Below are 21,729 nucleotides of genomic sequence, written 5' to 3'. Positions count from 1 at the left end.
GTATCCGACTTCTCGACGGCCAACGTAAGCGGCTGAGGGGGGTTTAGAATCGGCGAACACCTATGCGTCCCCGACGCACATTTACAAGGGGCGCGCCTTGGTAATCTGGAAAGTGCGTCAGCGTTCGCATGGCGCACTCCCTTCCGATGTTGAATTTGGAAGGAAAATGCCTGTAGCGTGTCCAACCAACGTGCCCACTGTCCCGATGGCTGGTCCATTTTAAGTGCATATTGCAAGGCCGCATGATCCGTACGCACAATAAAAGAACGACCGTAAAGGTACGGTCGAAATTGCCGTAGGAAAAACCAACCGCCAAAAGCTCTCTACGAGTGACACAGTAGCGTGTTTCCGCAGGCGACAAGACTCGGCTACCATACGCCACGACGCGCTCTACGCCCCCTTTAGACTGTGATAATAACGCCCCATTACCTGTGTCACTCGCGTCCGTATAAAGAATGAAAGGGCGATCAAAATCGGGATAATCCAATGTCGAAGCCGTAGCCAATAGATCACGCAGACTCCGAAAGGCCGCCTCTTCCGGCTGTCCCCAAACAAATTTCCGTCCTTTACCCATAAGGAGATGCAAGGGCCTCGCAATCGTCGCAAAACCCGGCACAAATCTTCGGTAATACGAGGCAAATCCCAAAAACCGCCGAACATCCCCCCACGGTGGCCGGAGTCGGCCAATCCCGGACGCACGCCGTCTTTTCCGGATCCGTGGACACCCCCTCAGCACTCACAATGTGCCCCAGATAACGGACGGACCGTTGCAGTAGGTGGCATTTCTTTGGTTTAATTTTTAAATTCGCAGAGCGCATCCTCGTGAACACTGTCTCCAGCCGTGTTAAATGTTCCTCAAATGCGCGGCTGAAGACAATGATCTCGTCCAAATATATAAGACACGTCTGCCACTGCAACCCCGTCAACCGAGCTCCATCAATCTTTGAAATGCGCTTCATAGCCAAGGGAAGATCAATCCCTCGGCAAGTCCAGATATCAACGACCCCCCCCACGGGGTAATGTTCTCTTATAGAGACAATAACGCCCTAACCCAAAACCCGTGAGCCCCCGGCACACCAGGTTCAGTCTGCCACCGCACAACTGAACCATGACTCCCCGAGCCATATGAGCACACGGCCCATTAGTTTAAGACATACCACGGAGGTTTCGCCTCCGGGCTGTCAGGTCAGCCATCAGCCATAGGCCGACGTGACCACCACTCGTGCATCACCCAATCAACAATGGCAGGCATAACAGATGGAATATTTGCCCCACCGAGGTTTTTCCCGCGCGCTCAAAATGGCGGCCCCCTTCGCCCAGCGCGTTCGCGCAATATCTCGCGCGCACTCAAAATGGCGGCCCTTTCCGCAAAGCGCATCGACGCCATACCCCGCGTGTGCGCAAAATGGCGGCCCAACGTGCGAACACGTGGCCAGTTTTCTCCATTCGTGCACCCCAGCTTCCCTTTGCTGGGGGTCACAAATTGCTTCCCCCGTCTTATTGTAACAATCCCAACAACGATAGATGCACAGCCCCAGCTTGCTGCGCGCAGCAGTCATATCGGGGAATTTTTAACCAATATTTTACCAACCACATTGGTTACACAACCCAACTCGCAAAGCGACTCGTGGCTGCATGCGACCAACCGAATACGCGACGCAACTTGGCGCCAATTTACGGTCCCATTAGCATTAACCTTTGAGACACCCACAACGGCGTCATCACGCACCCTCAAAGCGCGCTCTCTCTCTCACAAAGCGCCGTTACCCATAATATACACAAAATCGCGTGTACATAACATCCATACGACCAAATAATAGGGTCCCCCTCGAATTTGTTACCAATTTCCAACAGGTACGCACAATTAATAACATCCCAACCCCAATAGTCAATCAATGCATCGCACCCCATAACCGTACAGAACGGTGTAACAGCACATACAGTCAGCATATCGCGATCACACGCGCACATTTAAGCACAATAGCAAGCCGATCTGCAGGTAACCAACACACCATTAATCCAGTCGTAACATTGCAGCAACAACACAAATATTCTCTCTCTTGCAACAACCACATCGCACATAGCCCTCGCAGCACAATACACCAAAAAATATATATATATATTTTCCATTTAAGCCCATCGCACAAGGTAACCCACGAGATGATACAGCGCAAGATACCCGATGCTCCCGAGTTAATAATTAACTTCGCCATCAATATAACAACTCCACACCGCAGCGCACACACACAATTTAACACTCAGCAAGCACAGCATACTCTCCGTCCATTCTCAACACACGTACACACTTTAATTGACACCGAGCAACAAGCAGATAGCGCGATCATCGTTATTACACACACATACCCACAGTCCGAACCGCGCTCCGCACAATCGAGTCATGAGAGAAAACAAAATCGCCCCCACCCGGCCCTCGAAAGATGGGTGAGGTGTGTGTAAAGGCCGGGTGCGTATCGTTACGACCCGCCCGGGGCTGCAGCAAGAAGAGGACGGCAGGGCGGCAACTTGAGTCGTCTCGCAGAACTCGTTCGGCGACTTGACTGCTCCGTTGTCACGCACCCGAGCCAGGACGGGAGAGCTCCCGCCCCAGCAGCTGTAGCGTCGTCGTCCTCTCCTCGCAGCTCCCCCTCGCAAAACAGCAGCTCACAGCAGGCTGCTCTCCCCGCGGCACCTCCAGATGGCAGCGCAAGGCTGCCTCTCCGCCGCGATGTTGAAGATGGCGGCGTCTCCCCGCCGCGGTGAAGACAAGATGGCGGCTTCCCGCCGTTTCTCCCCTGCCACGCCCAAGATGGCGTCTTCGTGCCGCGTGGCAGATGGCGCTGGCAGCGCAGGCAAGGCGTCGGCCTGCTGTTACTCACTCTCAGCCCCCTTGGCTGTAATCGCTGCTGCTCTTCTCGCTCTTGCTTACTCCGCAGCGCTCTGACAGACTCGTGCTGTCTCTCTCTCTTCGTCGCTCTTGCGACTCTCTGCAGCCACACCGCTGCCTCTAACACACAGCCTTCCTGGCTGTACTCTGGGGTTGGCCCCGCTGGCCGGCGGTGCCTCCCTCCTCTCGTTCGCCCTCGTGGCCTCACCCTTTTCCATTCACAACCCGACTCTCTTCTCTTTCCGGTTTACCCACTTAAGGACCCCAACCTTTCACCCACGTCACCTGGCTCCGCCTCCTTGTGACGTCACATCCGGAAGGTCGCTTTCGCCCGCATTACACATGCATACATACAGTAGAACCACACTTAATGACCACCCTATTAATGGCTAATCGCTTAACGACACGGGCCTCCATAGAGCCCAATGTGTTTGATTATCGTCCACTCCCCAGTTAACGATGGGCTGTTTTAGGTACAGTACATATTAATCAACGCATTTATTAACCGTCTTTCTTTTAATATAAAATATAATGTGTTTAAAATGGTGTAGTATCTTTACGTAATAATATCCATTGTTTAAATATAATAAAGAACGTTTTTTTTGGGTGAAAAAGGGTAAGTGTCAATGCTATCGGAAGGAAGTAAGCCTTTAACGTGTATTTGCTATACTCGCTTAACGTTCCAAATAAATTAACGACCCGTTTCGTGGAATCAATTACCGTTGTTAAGAGTGGTTCTACTGTAGATTGAGAATAAATTACATTCAACCACTCACGATGTAACCAACGGAAAATATTTTCTGGAACAAATAGTACAACAGTGCACAATGCAAACGCAACGTGAAGATTCTGTACAGATTTACGTTATCAGAATATTTTTTTTATACTGCAGGAGGAATCCGATGAGCTATAAAGCTATTTTTCACAGTTGTCCAGTAGGGGTACGGGTGAGAGCATTGCAACAAACAGTACACAAACACGATAGGAGTGCAAAGTACAAGAAAGGTAAACATATCACCCAAACAAATACAAACATAACACTCAACCATCCCCATTCTACCAGGCAAAGCCCACTGAGGTATTAACTTAGTTTTCAGAAGCGACCTGACCAAAAATTGTAGTTCAACAAAGTGTCTTATCACGTGTAAATGTATCGCAGCCAAATAATAAAAATAGTCTCAATGCATGTTTCAAAATGTGAAGGCGAAAAAAGGAGGACGCAGAGAAAAAATACACACGACCATGGGAAAAGAGAGACACGCAAACTGCAAACATACAGCAGGCGTCTGGGTCGGGATCGAACCCCCGACTTCCTGAGTCACAGGCAGAGGAGAATACGAACTTCAACTCGAACAGTGGCAGAGTTGACTGCACGGATGGTTCGAGGAAATGTGTGATAACTTCTTAAGGCAGAGCAGAGAGGGTTTAAGATGGCTGGAGGGACTGCGTCTGTGAGAAATGAATATTGGAAGCATTCATTTGACTGTGAATCAGAATATTTATTTAGACAACAGACGGAGGAGGAATCCGATAAGCTATAATGCTATTTTATCACAGATGTCCTGTATGTTGTCAGCAAGTACCACAGACCGTGTCAAAATATAAGCATGCAAAAGAGGTTACGAACGGGATCGAAGGTAGAAGAGCTGTAAATACAAACAAAGAGAGCTACACGGGACAGATACAAATATATTGGAAGGAAATGCAATACACATTACAAAATGATACAAACATCACACGCAACATGCAGACTGAAAAACAAGACTGACAGAATGGAGACAATGAGACTGGTAGTGCAAACAGATGGCACAAACCTAAACGCATAGGATGGGTATGAACATAGATTTGACGGGTACTTGTGAGAAAGGGAGTAGAAACAAGGTAAGGCAAAATATGAATAGAGTGCATAGCTATATTTAACGATGTATAGTCTGTATTGTAATGCGTTCGTAGAAGTTGTGTTCCTGAAGAACACCGGATTACAGAAAAATTGCGTTATAATAAATAATACATAATATAGAGGTCAAAGCACTGTCTGTGATAACACCATGAGATGATGTGTAACGCATCAGCGTGGTGGGTAGTGTCAACAAGCATCCAGCAGCATCCCAATGCCTTGTGTGAGGATGATGATGCTACACTGAAGCAGTAGTTATGACCACTTATTCCTACTTGCTCGTGACATAGTTCCATTTACTGAATCATGTTATATCCTATTCGTGTCATAAAAACAACACGCGGCGTTATAGGAGAACAGACTGCACAGTTGCAACGACACCTGACATAAAAGTCTTCAAGAATAGGAGTCTTTTTTATTCCAACAAGAGACACACAGGGGCTCTTCTAGGATTCCCTTCACTCCAAGCATACCGAACTCTCTCGCTTCCCTACATATATTCCTCAAGCCCCTTTTCCTGAAGGTTCCTTGATCTTCTGCTTTCCCTCCAGCCAATCACTTTCCCACTTTGCTAATGGATCCTATCTGTCCTTCCTGTCAATCATCCTCCGTTTCCTGGTCTTTCCATTTTGCATTTCTACCTCCAATCCATTCACCAATTTCCTGCCTCCAACCATTCCCCTTTCAGGCCTCGTTAAGTTACCAATCAGAGGCTTCTACTTCCTGATTACACGTGTAACGTGGTGTCCACCATATCAGGTGAGAATCGTTGGGAGTGATGCAATCTCTACACATGCAAGATATGCATGCAAATGGGTTGATTAACTTGTTTGGCGGTTTGGCCAGTGTCCTAACCACATTCATCACTTTGCTTACTCCCCAGAATCAAGCAGCATGGAATTAACCTCGGAGGGCTGATGGTGGGTTTATTGCAAGTTTAGGTTTAATAATGATGTACTTCCATCTAGATGGGTTGTTGTTGTTGCCTTCCGTGGCTAAAGAGCCCCTCCACCCCCATATGCCCTCTCACCGTGGTCGTGAATGCCGTTTGGCTCATGAATTTAATTCGCCCATCCGCCTCTGATGGCATTTTATCTACCGCCATCCCCCTACCCCCAACCCAAGCGCTCGTCTGCCCTGAGCTGTTGGCACTTCTGGGGGAGGTCGAGTTCATCGACCAGGGAAAAATGAGACGAATATGTCTAATATATTTTTATGGCACAGATAAAACTGTAGATGAGAAGATAAAAACAAAACAGAGAAAGTGGGTGGATTGCAGACGAGAAGTGTAAAACAATAGCATGGTAACAGAAAATACTAACTGGCAGTCGTAATATTCAGAACATTTAAAAAGTGCATTTCATCGCATTTATAAATATGTTGCATAAAACACAATAGATACACACGTGAAAGTGAACGCCAATTGAAGACATGTTAAATGTATTTCAGGCAAAGGAGGTCCCATGATGCATTTCAGGTGGTCCAAAGGAGGCACATTTTTTATCACAATTTGTCAATTCCTAAAAATGCCAACGCTGATGTCCATTCACTAGTTGGCTCAATCAAGATACAAAAGAAGACGTACTTTGTGTGGTCACTATATCTACGCCTCTATATAAGAAACAAAACAGGTGGACTTCTCCACATATCTGGATATCGCCTGATGAAGCTAGTTGTAATTATTAGCGAAACGTCGTACTCAGATTGTAAATGTTGTGGCTTGGCTCTCCAACACACCGGTGTGCTGTACTAGTGACGAATTGGCATATTCTGCTGACGTGACAACCCTTACTAGTAAGCAGACACATTTATATATTTATGCGATCTAATCCAAAAAACTCTATTATGGATGTATTTAGATTGTTGTCCTTCCCCCGCACCTACAATTAGCGTGTACGGTGCGAAAGAGGCTCAACATACATGCATACATGCGTAGTTACTTGCTTAGTACCAGTGCCTGTACGTCTCTTACTGGTAGGAACCTCCTGGTTAGACCAGCTCACAGGGGATTATTGTGTCCGTCCGTCCGTCATGCATCCAAAAATTGGAGGGGTGGGGCTGGGTGAAGAGGGGGGGGAGGGGCTGGGTGGGGAGGGTGGGAAGGGGCTGGGTGGGGAGGGTGGGGCTGGGTATAGGGTTGGAGGGGTGGGGCTTGGTGGGGAGGGGCTGGGTGTGGAGGGGCTGGTCACCCCATGGTGCCCTTATAAAACTTAACGTTTAACCTGCTCACGCTGGCTTGTGCTCGCCCTCACAGTCGGCCATATTTGCGGAATACACCACGCCGCTGTTGACTGGCCATTGGCCGCGCAACCCAACGTTGCTACCAGCTCCCTCCGCAGGAATGTGTTATTAATCACCACCTTGTCTTTGTACCATATATCTCTAAAGATACGATACTTACTCGAGGCGTGTATGAAACCATTGGGTGTGGCGTTGCTGACCACCTAATTCTCTTTCCTGTAAATGACAAACAAGAACAGAAACAGAACCATGATGCCAACTCAAAGTACGAGAAACTGACGCTCTGGTGGGTGTAGCAGATTAACAGCTGCACAAATCTTGTGCAGTGATATGAAACGATGATGAGATGGCCTGGTCGCTATGGGTTAATTTATGCTCATGTATCTTTCTATTTTACTATTTCAGTTTGCAACACAATCAACCGTCATCAGGTAGAACTAAAATTGAGAGAGTGTGTCTATGTTGTGTGTCTCTCTCTGTGTGTCTGTGTTGTCTCTCTCTGCTTGTGTGTCTGTTTTTGTGTCTCCGTGTCTGTGTTTTTTCTCTCTCTCAATTTTAGATCTACCTGATGACAGTTGCTTGTGTTGAAATCTATACGCCGTATTATATTATTTAATTTATTTTCTTTCTATGTGACTTTACCGAAAGAACCAAATAGTAATTCCTGTAGTCACGAAAGCTTAAAATCAAGTTTATTTCAGTTTTACCACGTAAGGCCCCACTGAACTATACTTTTTCATAAGTGACCTGGCTATCACAACTGATCACTGCTGAACGAAGTGGCTTATCATCTTCTTGGTTCTTTCGGTAAAGTCACGTAGAAGGGAAGTAATAAAATAATAAAAATAAAACAAAATAAAATCATTCTCACGACGTTTCGGCCACAACGCAAGCAGCCGTTCTCAGGTGAAAACCAGGTCTGTCGAGGCGACAGCGTCTGAATGAAACAGCACACGTGCTAAGAGCATATATATAAGCTGGGTTGGAAGGGGGGGAAAGGGCGCCTTGACAAAATAATTGATGACGTCAAAAGGCGCCTTTTGACGTCATCTGGTCCAACCCATGTGAGACTAGGCTCTAACGAAAGCTGTCCCGGTAGTGGACCAATCAACTTTAAGGACAGTGCACATGATCAGAGTTATGTCTTTTGTTTGTATTATGACTGCAGGTATTGCGGTCTATGCAAACATGACTCCTTGTAAAAAGGTGTCAGTTTTGTTGCCAGATAGAAGGGTAAAAAAACAATTATCAGGGTAAAATCTGTTCTTATTTTTCATAACATGGAGTGGCTCGCCTGATTAAAATAATAAAAGGACCTCGGAAGCATGATGGTTAAGTGTGGGCAGTTATTTAGTAAATCAACAGGTGGCAAGGAATGGTGGCTTACACATATGATGGACATCATTCGAGGGATGCAGATAAGGCTGACCAGTTAAGATGTCTTCTATGACTGCCTGTCAGAGGCGCTGGCTAAAGTGGCCCCTCGGGATAGTCACGCCCTTGGGTGACTTTGATGTCCGGGTGGGTCATGACGATGACACCTGGTTTACTGTGATTGGAAGGCATGGGTCAGATCAGCTCAATGACAACGGTAGCTGGATTTTGATATACTTCTGTGCAGCCCATGGAGTTGTAATCACCAACACGCTGTTCCGGAATTGGTGCATTCAAACAACATCATGGATGCAGGCCAGGTAAGAGCAAGAACATCTGCTGCACTATATAATGATGGAACAGTGAATGCGGGCCAAATATCATTCGCACTCACCATTGCCATCCTCTCAGTAAAATAGTGCTACTATAATCTGACCCCTGACCCACAGGAACAGATTTTCAAATATGCTGAGCATTGCTGTGAGGTCTTGGAGAAAAGGACACCCCTCAGCCTACATAATATCATTGGACAAGGTGAGGTTCACCCTGCCCGAGCTACTGGAACAAGTCTCCACCCGCTTGAGTGGCTGGCTTGATGTTACATCTGTTGAGGATGTGCGTAAAGTGATCCACAGTGCTGGGTAGAGATGACGCCCCACCCCATAGCGGACTACTGTGCGAGGGTTATGTTTGTGTGCAGACTGTTTTATGTCACATCAGCCCAAGCTTGGGCATTGATGTTGCAATTTGAACGCATATTATGCATTTATTTAAGCGGAGCCACGGTGGTGTGATGTTATCTTCCTCGCTAGGTATGCAGGAAGTCGGGGCTTCGATCCTGATCCTGACCCTGACGCCTGCTAATATATTTGGATTTTCCATGTTCTCCCCGTGGTCACGTGGATTTTTTTCTCCGGGTCCTCCGTTTTTTCACCTCCACATTTAGAAACATGCATTTAGATTACTTAGATTATTTTGCTGCTAAAAATTTACACGTGATAAGCCACTTTGTTGAGCTGTCAATTTTGGCCAGGTCGCTTCTGAAAAATAAGTTAGTAGCTTGGTGAGCTTTACCTGCAAATAAAACAACAGTTTTTTTTTATATATATTTGCTTACATTCCGATACTTTGCACTCATTTCGTGTTTGTTCATTATGTTTGTTGTTGCAATGTTCTGACTACTGTGCCCCTACTGGACATCTGTGAAAAAGAGATGTATAGCGGTATAAATGCTGATTCTGATTCTGGGTATTTGAAATGTCTGGAGAACAGGATGGGTCCCGCACGATTGGAAGTATGTCCTGGTGGTCTCCCTTTTAGAGAACGACTCCTGGATCATCTCCCTCTCCAGCGCACCCTGTCTCGGGCACGCTGAGAAGAGGCTTGCAGAGCTCCAGTGTGGTTTCAGGCTTATTGATCCATATGGAACTAGTGTTTTCTTTCATATGCCTTCTCTTCTATTTAATTGCAAAGGGGGGACCCCCTTCAAATTAACATTTGCGCTGGCTTGAAACGTTCAGGCTGGTCTGCTTATATCCTGGAATTAACCAGACTGATGCTCAGAGATCCTTAAAAAAACTGGACAGTCCCATCGGTGAGCATATCCAGCAGGTGAGGCTGTGTTGACTGGGTCATGTGGCCTGCATGCACAACTACCACAACCCCATGCAGATTTTGTTTGATCAGGTAAAGGAGGCTAAACGGGCACATCATGGATTAGAGTAATAATGTGCTGATGTAGTATGGGGGGATGAGGAGGCAGGTGGATACAGTCGTCCTCCAACAGCAGCCGAGGGCAGAGGAGCGATGCTCTACCAACAATTAGCAGAGTGTTGAGCGGCTAAAACGTAGCGAGTTGGCAAAGTAGTGATCACAGTTTGTGCATCTGTCAGTCGTGTCGGTCAGACATTCCATAACTCCCGTGTCTGTTCCCTAGCCTCCCGCCAGCAAGCAATGAAACACTTCCTGTGGTCTCGAAGCGGATCTAGCTTGGCACAAGCGTTGTGGTAACGTCAATACCGCTTTATTATAATAATTTGCATTTACGTGTATGGCGCCTTCCACTAATGTCTCGAGGCACCTTATAACTGTAGAGGTGTAATTGTGTATGGGAGCGGATGGCCAACAAACACAAGGGGCGTGGTTAGGGCCATACACATAGGAGGTGCTCGCACCGACGTCCGCACCTGCATCCCCCACGGGCCCCTCCCGGGGGGCCGAGTACTATAAAAGGGGGTGAGCCGGAGGGCTCGAGGTCGAAGTATCAGCTTTAACCAGCGAAGACGGAAGACCAGCTAGAATAGGCCCCAGAGCTTCCCTGGCTCGCTGTCCTTGTAAGGGCTGACCAGGGCAAGCCGGTGGCATGGCCCCGAGAGCCCAGACTGATGAGCAGGTCTGGGGACTCAGGGTGCCGAATCCCAGCTTACCAGGGCTGGGACAGGTAGCCTCCCTTAGCTCCCTAGTGGAGGACTTGGGCTTAGGTTAGCGGGGCTTAGATGTTGTGTCTCCCTGTTAGCCGAGTAAGGGTACGTTACCCCTTAGGTCCTGTGTATACTCGCTAACTGTATACAAGTTGTGTTAATAAATAAGTGTGCCTCCGATCCCGTCGTCAAGCCTCCTGAGTACTTACTACAGCTGGTGTCAGAAGTAAAACGTCCAAAGATGGACACACGAGGGACGACACGTACCAGGGAGTCGGAGAGGGAGGACACCGCGGCCGAGTCACCACCAGAGATGGCCGGGGTCGGGTCGGAGCAGCCGGGGCCGAGTGCACCCGCGCCGCTACGACGGGAGGGGGGGGATGCGTCGGCCGAGGGACTTCGGCTGGCTCACTCCCGCCTGGCGGAGCTGCTCTACGCCGCGGCCGCCGTGTTGGAGGACATCACGCGGCTGGGAGCTGGAGGGGCTGCGCGGGAAGACGACAGCAGCCGACGCACGCCGGCATTTCCCGCCACCCCGACGTGGCTCGCGGTTAAATTTCCCGCCATCACTACAGTGCGAGCAGAGGGCGGGGCCGGCCTGCGTCAGGTGACTGCTGAGGGCCAAGCACGAGCCGTGACATCATCAACGCCGGCCAGCGCGTCAACAACAGAGCGACCGGCGATGCCATGCTCACAGCCCGCCCACACTGTAACGTCGGCTGGGAACGAGGGAGCGAGATCCGCAGCCACGGACGTCGCCTTACAACAGCGACTGCCGCCTCTCAAGGAATTCGTGGGAGCGGATGGAGATTGGGGCGGCTTCAAAAGGCGGTTCATCGCTCATCAAGAGATGGCGAACTGGACGGACGCCGAGGCACTATGCGCGCTGCCGGCGATGCTGGACGACGACGCCCTGGCTACCCTCACCTCGGCGCCTAAGGAAAAGCGCGCCACGCTGCACCTGGCGCTGCAGCTGCTGTCAGCCGTCTATGGGCCGCCTTCGGACTGCAGGCAGCTGTTCCACGATCGGCATCGGGGCGCCAACGAATCGCCCCTGGCCTTCCGGACGGCTCTCCTGGCCCTGGCAAAGGCAGCTTTTCCGCGGATGGACGAGGAGGGAGTGGACGCCATGGTGGCTGAAAAGCTGCTGCTACTCGCCGATGAGCTGGACATCGCCATCTTGGCTCAAGACGACGGAGAGATGTCGTCCCTGCTGGTCGCGCGCCACATCCACGGGGGCTTGCGGTCCCTGCGTCGCAAGGCTACCAAGGGGGTGGCCGGCCATGCCATGGCGGCCACCGCCCTCCCATCAGAGGAGGTCTGCGGGGTGGAGCGGCGGGGGGAATGGAGATCGGCAGCACCACAGGCTCGGAATGAACCGAGCCGCCAGGAGCAGCCCAGACCATCTGGGGCGCTCACACGCTGCTACAACTGTGGCCTGCAAGGCCACGTTGCGTCAGGATGCTCCCCGTCAGCGCGGGGCGACACCTCGTCAGGACGCCACGCCGTCTCCACCCAAGCTCCAGCAGAGAAATACGGCGAGTCGTGGCACCTCACACGTTTGGCCCATGCACACATCCGACACACACTCACGCGCTCAACTGAACAGGGCTCGAAAATCGCCGCCCATTGCGCGCGATTGTTCTGAAATGCGGCGAGCGCTCCAACCGGGTCAGTGGTCGGAGCTCGCCCAGCGTGTCGTTGCTGCGTCGGCGGGATCATCGGTTGTGGTCGTTCATATTGATGGGGTAGAGGTGCGGATTTTAATTGACACAGGGGCATCGGCGACCATTATATCCGATTTGATTTATAACATCCTTCCCATTCAAAGTCGTCCCTTGCTCCCTGTTGACGTGCCATGCTATGCTGCTAACGGGGGCTCGCTGGGCATTATTGGGCAAATCCGCGCCAAAATTTGCATTGGGGACATTAAATTATCCGGGCCTGTTTTGGTTTCCTCCTCACTCGCGGTTCCGTGCCTGTTGGGGACGGATTTCTTGGCCAAAATGCCCATCCGTATCTTGATTGACCAGGGGTGCATCGAGCTCCCATCGGGCCGACGTGTTACATTTTTGTCTTCCCCCACCACGGAGCGTCGGGTGTTTGCCACCGTGCAGGCGCTCGTGACAAAAACTGTGCGCGTACCCCCGGGGGCTCAGATGCTCGTCCCTCTTAGGTTGCGTCGGCCGTTTGCTGAAGGGGTTGCTGATCGGGGGGTCTTGTTGGGACCATCTCGAGCCGGGGTCAATGGACCCGATTTGATAGCGGCTCAGACCATGGTGAAAGGGGATGGGGACCCCTTCATTGCAGTCCTTAATGTAGGATCGCGAACGGCCGTGGTTCCTCAAGGGACCGTGCTTGCACACGCAACGCCGGTACCCTATGAGGAACCACTCGTGGGTCAGGTAACCACCGATCCTCCGTCGCGACCGCATTCGGACTGTGATGACGGATGGCTGGATGCGCTTTGCGCGGGATCAGTGGACCTGTCCGACTCGCAGCGTGCACAGCTGCGAGTTCTCCTGAACGAATTTGCTGACGTTTTTAGTCAACACAAATTTGATATTGGTTGTACTAAATTGCTGCGACACCATATTGACACGGGTGACAGCGCGCCAATCCGCCAAAATCTCTTTCGGTTGAGTCCCGCCGAAAAGGATCATGTCAAATCGGCTGTTGATGACATGCTAGCCGCCGATATCATTTCCCCTTCCAACAGCCCGTGGGGCGCGCCGATCGTTTTGGTGAAAAAACACGACGGCTCACTGCGGTTTTGTGTCGACTTTCGGCGATTGAACAAAATTTATGTGGCAGATGCATACCCGCTTCCTCGAATGGATGAGTCGCTCGATGCCTTGGCGGGGGCGCGATTCTTTTCCACCCTCGACTTATTATCTGGATTCTGGCAGCTTCCTCTGGATGACGATTCAAAACCTAAGACTGCTTTTCGTACACCGCAAGGTCTCTTCCAATTTAACCGCTTGCCGATGGGCTTACACTCTGCGCCGGCAACTTTTCAGCGGTTAATGGAACTGGTCTTGGCAGGCTTGCAATGGGATTCGTGTTTAATTTACTTGGACGATGTCATCGTCTTTAGCAAATCCTTCGAGGAACACCTCCAGAGGCTGCGTGCTGTTTTTCTCAAAATGCGGGCTGCCAATTTAAAATTTAAACCGCAGAAGTGCCATTTGCTCCGCGAATCGGTGCGGTATTTGGGTCACATTGTTGGGCGCTCGGGGATATCCACTGATCCCGCCAAAACGGAATGCGTCAGCTCCTGGCCGACTCCCACCTCGGTGGGAGAGGTCAGGAGTTTCATTGGGTTCGCGTCGTACTATCGACGGTTTGTGGCTGACTTCGCTACGATCGCGAAACCATTGCATGCCTTGACGTCCAAGGGAGTCAGGTTTCATTGGGGGCCGGAGGAGGAGGCTGCTTTTCGCGCCCTCCGGAAAGCCCTGGTGGGGGCTCCGCCGTTGAATTACCCCGATTTCTCACAACCCTTCTTGCTCGATACAGATGCAAGTAACACGGGCATCGGGGGCGTGCTGTCCCAGCTCATTGGGGGCGTAGAGCATGTGGTGGCTTACGGTAGTTGGGTACTGTCTCCAGCGGAACAACGGTACTGCGTTACCCGTCGGGAATTATTGGCCATTGTTTATTTCATTCAGCAGTACCGCCCGTATCTGTACGGTCGGCGTTTCACCGTCCGTACAGATCATGCGGCCCTACAGTACGCTCTGCGGGTTCAACAACCATCGGGCCAGTTGTCTCGATGGTTGGAGATTCTCCAAGACTACGACTTTGTCACCACATATCGTAAGGGCGTCCGCCACACGAACGCTGACGCCCTGTCGCGGTTGCCACCCACTTCGGAGTGCGCTTGCCTCCTGGGTTCGGGGCGTTGTAGGCCCCCGAACGTCACCACCAATTCGGTCCTCGTGGCCGCCGCCGATGCGCCTTCGGCTTCGGGTCCTATCGAGCAAGAAGGGAGGGATTCGTTGCTGGGGTTGTCGGTCGCGGAATGGGGACGCCTCCAAATGGAGGACACCTCCCTCCTCGCTCTGCGCCGTCACGCCGGGGGGGTTGGGCAGGGGGTGGCGAACGTTGACTCGTGGGGGTTGTTCCAGGGTCTTTTAATGCACTGGGATGGAAAAACCCGCCGCCAGCGACTCGTGGTGCCTGCAGCATTGAGGGGTAAGGTGGTATGGGCTGTTCATGAGCGGCTTCTGCACTTGGGGGTTCACAAGACCTTTGCCACGCTCCAGCTCGATTTCTTCTGGCCGGGCATGGCAAAGGACGTGGGGGATCTCCTGGGGTCGTGCACGCAATGCGCGCAGCGGAAGCCACCAGCTAGGGGGTCCAACCCTCCGCTGCAGTCCATAAAGGTTTCCCGGGTTAACGAGCTCGTTGCTCTAGACATACTCGGGCCATTTCCCGCTACACCCAGGGGGAATAGGTATTTATTGACAGGGGTCGAATACTTCACGAGATGGCCTATGGCCTGGCCCCTGGCCAACCAGTCGGCAGCAGCCATCGCGGAGGCCTTTGTCCAGGGCTATGTCCTCGACAAAGGTGCTCCGGAACGGCTGCTTACTGACCAGGGTAAGAATTTTTCGGGAAAACTCCTCCGCGAGGTGTGCGACCTCTTGGGTACGGAGAAAATTCGGACCTCCCCGTATCACCCACAAACTGACGGGATGGTGGAACGGCTGCATCGGACCATCACGTCTATGCTGTCCCAGCAGGTGTCGGAATCCCAGACAGATTGGGACCTTCGCATAGCCGGTGTGTTGCAGGCCTACAGGATGGCTCCCCATGCGGCCACCGGATTTTCCCCTTTCTTTTTAATGTATGGCCGCGAGGCTAACCCCCCTGTGACGACCCAGCTGAAGCTCTCGGCGCCTCAGGCGAAGTCTACCTTGTCCGAACACGTTAAATTTAACATCAGCAAATTATCTGAGGCGCGGGAAGCGGCCGTGCAAAATTCTGAACTCCGCCAGAAGGCGAACGAGAGGCTTCGGCTGGGGCGGGTACATGTGTTCAAATGGAAACCAGGGGACAGGGCATGGTTGCACTGTCCCCAGGTGCCACTGGCAACCTCGTCAAAGTTGGTACGGCCGTGGCGGGGGCCAGTGGAGGTCGTACAGGTCTTACGGCCGCAATGTGTTCGCGTCAAATGGGGGAGGCGTCGGTGGTACGTGCACCCCTCAAGGTTGAAACCGTTCATTGCGCCGGCCCGTGGTTCACACACGCATGGCCAAACGTGTGAGGGGTCCGCCGACTCCCCGACGTCGCTGCTCTCGCCTAACCTGACATCAACTGTTTCATCTCCAGGTGCAACAGGAGTGACGGGTCCACGCCCGCCAACCCCTCCCGGAGGGGTCGGGGGTCACTCGGCAGCAACGCCAGACTCTCATGCACCCGGACCGTCAAAAACCGCCACTGCGCGTGCCGGGACGGGCCCTTGTGACGGGCCCGCCGCGAGAATGCGCGCCAAAACGCGCAGACTATTGTGAGGTCGGCCGTTGGGGGGCCCTTGCGGACAGTGGGGGGGGGGGGGCGTCCGGAGAGTGTGTATATATGTTGGGTTTGCGGAATGGGGTATTTATTCGGGAGGGTGCGCCGGGTTATTTTTTTTCTCTTTCTTCTTCTACCTTGTTCCTGTTGTTGTTGTTGTTGTTAGGGTTGTCATTGTTCTTGTTAAAATTACGCGAGGCACACACGGGTTTGGGGAGGGATGCACCTTTATTCTGTTTATGTTGCAGCCGGGGACGGCTGCGAGCTGTACGAGGGGGGGTGATGTAGAGGTGTAATTGTGTATGGGAGCGGATGGCCAACAAACACAAGGGGCGTGGTTAGGGCCGTACACATAGGAGGTGCTCGCACCGACGTCCGCACCTACATCCCCCACGGGCCCCTCCCGGGGGGCCGAGTACTATAAAAGGGGGTGAGCCGGAGGGCTCGAGGTCGAAGTATCAGCTTTAACCAGCGAAGACGGAAGACCAGCTAGAATAGGCCCCGGAGCTTCCCTGACTCGCTGTCCTTGTAAGGGCTGACCAGGGCAAGCCGGTGGCGTGGCCCCGAGAGCCCAGACTGATGAGCAGGTCTGGGGACTCAGGGTGCCGAATCCCAGCTTACCAGGGCTGGGACAGGTAGCCTCCCTTAGCTCCCTAGTGGAGGACTTGGGCTTAGGTTAGCGGGGCTTAGATGTTGTGTCTCCCTGTTAGCCGAGTAAGGGGACGTTACCCCTTAGGTCCTGTGTATACTCGCTAACTGTATACAAGTTGTGTTAATAAATAAGTGTGCCTCCGATCCCGTCGTCAAGCCTCCTGAGTACTTACTACATAACAATAAGGTTAAGGAAAGGCCAAGAGAGACAGAAAATCTAAATAGGATAAACGGACTTAAGAAGAAGTGGTTTCAAGACGAGACTCAAAGGCGTCAACATTAGCTGGTAATCGAATTTAAAGTGGTAGGGAATTCAACAACTGTGGGGTATACAGAGGAAATGCCCATTCACCCTGTTATTGGCTGTTATTATCGTGATATCGTACATGACCTAACGACTGACCTTGTCTGCAGTAGTAAGTTATGAGTAGCCCGACGATAACCAGAACCAGGATCGTGAAAACAGGGGCCAAGTAGATGTAAGACTTCGCGTTTCCGGGTCCTATAAACATATGAGAACACAACAAGGAACATAACAATGATACTCCGAGACTGACCTGTCTGCAATTGTTTAGATACCGTATTTACAGGCCAGTCTATAAGTCTATTAGCAACTAACGACCCCATGAGAGGCCCGTCTATGGGTCTATAATTGTTCTACATGATCAAGTTCAGATAAAAAGAATCCCTCCTACCCACTCTTTTCCACCTCTCTTTCAGCATTTCAATCTTGGTCGGCCTTCATTAGTGATGATACGTGGATATAATCTTCTGTGTTTTTTAAGTTGTGTTTGTCCTAGAGGGACCTCAAACTTATAGTAAATATTTATTTTGTTTTGGACAGGTGTATCTTGAACCCTACTCAGCAGTTTTTTTATCGAATTCCTCCCCCTCCCCCTCCTCTTCTTCTAACATTTCGTGCAGTTCAAGGCTATTTATTCATTAAATATGAGACGTTTAAAAACCGTCCAGCTTATGTAGACGTCTTTCTCCCATTCGTCATGTTGGGAAAGTGTCCGGCAATTTGTAAACACACCCGCTTAAATTGTAGTTATGGGATAATTGTGTTAATGGGTTACACGATGTACTACTCCTATCTAGATAGGAGTAGTAATGTTAGCTAGATGTTGCGATGTGACGTTCGGTGGTGTTCGCTTGTGATGTTGCCATGCGATTTTATCAGTCAATTTTGTGGGATGGGTGCAAAAAACACAAACGGGACCGGTGAGGTAGAATCTTTTGGGGTTAGACAAATATGGGGGGGGGGGTGACTTAATGCTAACTGAGAGCGTAAATAAGCAATGACGCGTACACATTAAGGGTAATAAAATCGTTTCATGACAAAAAAACATGTTTATATGTTTTACTTCGATCACATTTGCAATTTCCCCACACAGCCCGGCTCACTGGGCATCTCTGGCTTCAAATTCCCTGCCGTTGATAACTTTGCCACGTAGGATCATTGGCACACATTCCCTAGATTATATCTGGGAAAAAAGGATATTCTATTACTGCAGTATGAGAACTATAACTCCCCTCGTATCCCTACCTCAAATACCGACCATACCAATTGTTTTCTCACCCACTGCACATATCACTGACGGTTGATCATTTAAAATCAAAACCCGAGACGAATTTACTTCACGGGAGGTATTGACGGAGCCGGAAATGTACTGGACCAGAGTGGATAGACAGTGAGAGTTGGAAACATCGTCTTTGTATTGGAGATAATTTTAGTGATGGTTTTAATCGATAGGTTGAGGGACGTCAAGGAAAGAGGAAGACCTAACAGAGAATGGCTTGATAACGACAATGACGTTATAAGAAGAGATTGGTGCCAGAAACATGTGGCCACTACTTGAGCTATATTTGCACTACAAGGCAGAGAAAGGAAAGTGGAAACAATAGACGAAATGTGCAGTGGACAACTAACGGGCTATCTGCCAATGAATCGTGATGATACACGACACTATACTTTACACTACTATATACTACTATATATACTGCACTATATACGACACTGCTATACACTATACACTACTATACACTACACTATACACTACTATGATGTGCACTACTTGAGCCATACTAGCGCTATAAGACAGAGAGGAAAGTGGAAACAAAAAATGACGAAATGTGCAGTGATCACCTCCGACTACTACGACGTGATATCTGCCCCATGGATCGTGATGATGATGGACGTCAAGGAGATAATTTGGGAGACAAAATAACAGCCAATAGGAGTACAGTTAGTCACCAGATTGTCATTTAAGCTGTTTATCTACCTTTTGCACCTTACCAAGCCAACCACGCTAATCGGAGGTGCGGGTTTGGAGGCGAAATTTAAAACAATTGACAACTAAAACTCTACTCGGACTTTGAGGGGGTTCATAATAACAGTCATAGCACACATTGTGACAGTTTATAATGGTGGCTGCCGTCTTAGTGTCTATTGTGAGTGCTCCTCACTGGGCAATGTCGCATCTGTCACGGTCAGCATCACGATGTCGCTCCTGGCCTTCCACCGTCTATTTCCCACGGCGTTTAAGACTTCGCAGGCGATCAGCTCCCCGTGCAGCTCCCTCTGCACGCTCCGCAGTGTCCAAACCTCCGTGGTGACCCCGGTCTCCCTCAAGCCAACGGTTGCGTTGCCTCGCAGCCACGAGTAGGAGACTGGTTCCGAGCCCCGGCGTGTTGCGCAGCTCAGAGCCACATCGCCTCCCTCCTCCACTTCCACTGCCTGTGGAGTGAATCCGGGCCTCGGGATGGACTCTGAGACTCTCACAAAGCCAGAGCGGATAGAAACAACGTAAATTGGGGACGCTGCGGTGTGCTACGAGATGTTGACTACCTCGCCTTGCACACAGAAGGTCGTGGGTTCGATCCTGACGCTGACGCTACGGTGGCTAGGATATAATATCTACCTCGCATTGTGCACAGGAGGTCGTGGGTTCGATCACGACCCTGACACCATGGTGGCTAGGAGATGTTACTGCCAAAATTTATAAAATAAATACATTAGGAGCAAACCCCCATCATAACAGAATGCCCTGAAGACTGGAGAAAGCGGGAACAGAGATTCTGTAACCTGACGATGGCTGCTTTGCTGTTGTATGAGTCAACTCGACCCTGAAACCGGCATTTTCCAAAAATATCCCACGATTCTCGTGACCCATATACGTCGTTATAAGGCGATGCTAATAAATCACCTGGATGTGGTGCTATGTTATTTGTGTCTGTGCACTACCGTCAATGCACGCCAGACATCGCTCACCCCGGCTCGAGCAGCAGTTGGGACTGACTATGCTCCATATTCTTACCATCGCGAACAGACAGGAGCTGATGGACCTCAGCCTGCAGCATCCCCATGTCGGAGTCCCACGTGGCTATGGTCGTGTAGAATCCGGCATCTTCTTGCGTGGGATTTTGAATGGAAAGCGATAGGTTGAAGGGGTCGTCCCCATGGACCCGCACTCTCCCTTTGTAATGCGGGTGCACATGGGCTGAGCTGTTGAACGATGCGATCGGGAGCTTATACGAGATCCCCTTGTCTCGGTCATTGTAGTGGTCCTTGATCCACGTCACGTTTTGAAATATGATGTTGCATTTTCCAGCCTTGCTTCTTGAGGGGGGGGATGCCGAAGATGCAACACTCATCCTGCCAATGGAGATTGGGCAAACTGTAACACACGCGCGCGCAGACACACACACACGCGTAATCACACATATAAAGACAAAGATCCCCATATAGCCTTAGCCAGACTGTTGGGACAAGTGCTGTTTCCGAGCTCTTATTAAGGCCGGCACGGCACACAATTGTGTGGATAGCCAACACCACGCCTGGTCGCCTTTGTGCCCCTAGTTGCGATGTTTACACACAACAACAGGTACTTAATTGAGGCTGAGTCGACCTAGGGGAGGCCCAGGATGACTTCAGATAATGGTCACTGGTGTTGGCCGTGAGCGGGAATCAAACTCGGGTGGCCTAGGCTTGTAGCGCAGCGTAGCAATAACCACTACACTACCGATCTCCGCATATATAAACACACACCTACAGCCATAATAACAAAAACAATGAGCTCCCTGTATTTTGCCCACACAGGCTGCTGGGGCAATAGCTGTGTCCACACGAGATATCCTTGACTTGTGTAAAAACATAGACACAAGGTCAAACACTCTTACAAACATTAAAAATCAACTATTGACTGAACAGAATGCTGGGGTAAGAGCTGTGAGCGACACCCATGAAGGGCAGTAGGCTATACGAGGCGAGCACTACGCCCGGCGTAATATTACCACCATCACCATCACACAAGGATGCTGCTGGATGCTTCTAGACGCAACCCACACACGCACCCAAGGTCTTTGTTCAGCCTGCATACACGTCTCATGGGTTATCGCGGACTGTGCTTTACCCCTATACTTACATTATTATTTATTATAACGCGATATTTCCACAACGCGGTGTTCTTCAGGAACGCAACTACTACTAACACATTACAGGAGAGCAGAAAGCATAGTATTCATATTAAGGCTGAGTAGACCAAGGGGCTCATGACCAGTTGATATATTAATCACTGGTGTTGGCCATGAGCATAAATCAAACGTCCACGTTGAATCACCACCTTGTGTGTGATTGGTGGGACGATCGCGTGTGGAGAGGGAACGGCTCATCTCAGAATCAGAATCTTTATTTAGGCTGCAGGAGGAGGAATCCTATGAGGTATGAATCTCTTTTACAC

General features: G+C 50.5%; 1 pseudogene; it reads left to right on the top strand.

Annotated features, from left to right (window-relative positions):
• LOC144953521 (CTD small phosphatase-like protein 2) overlaps positions 1 to 21,729 on the top strand; it is a 126,895-nt pseudogene that overhangs the window by 32,082 nt on the left and 73,084 nt on the right.

This window comes from Lampetra fluviatilis, chromosome 77 (genome assembly GCF_964198595.1).
Source record: "Lampetra fluviatilis chromosome 77, kcLamFluv1.1, whole genome shotgun sequence".
Lineage (NCBI taxonomy): Eukaryota > Metazoa > Chordata > Hyperoartia > Petromyzontiformes > Petromyzontidae > Lampetra > Lampetra fluviatilis.
The sequence above is the reverse complement of the archived record's forward strand: the minus strand, read 5'-3'. Positions and strand labels throughout refer to the sequence as shown.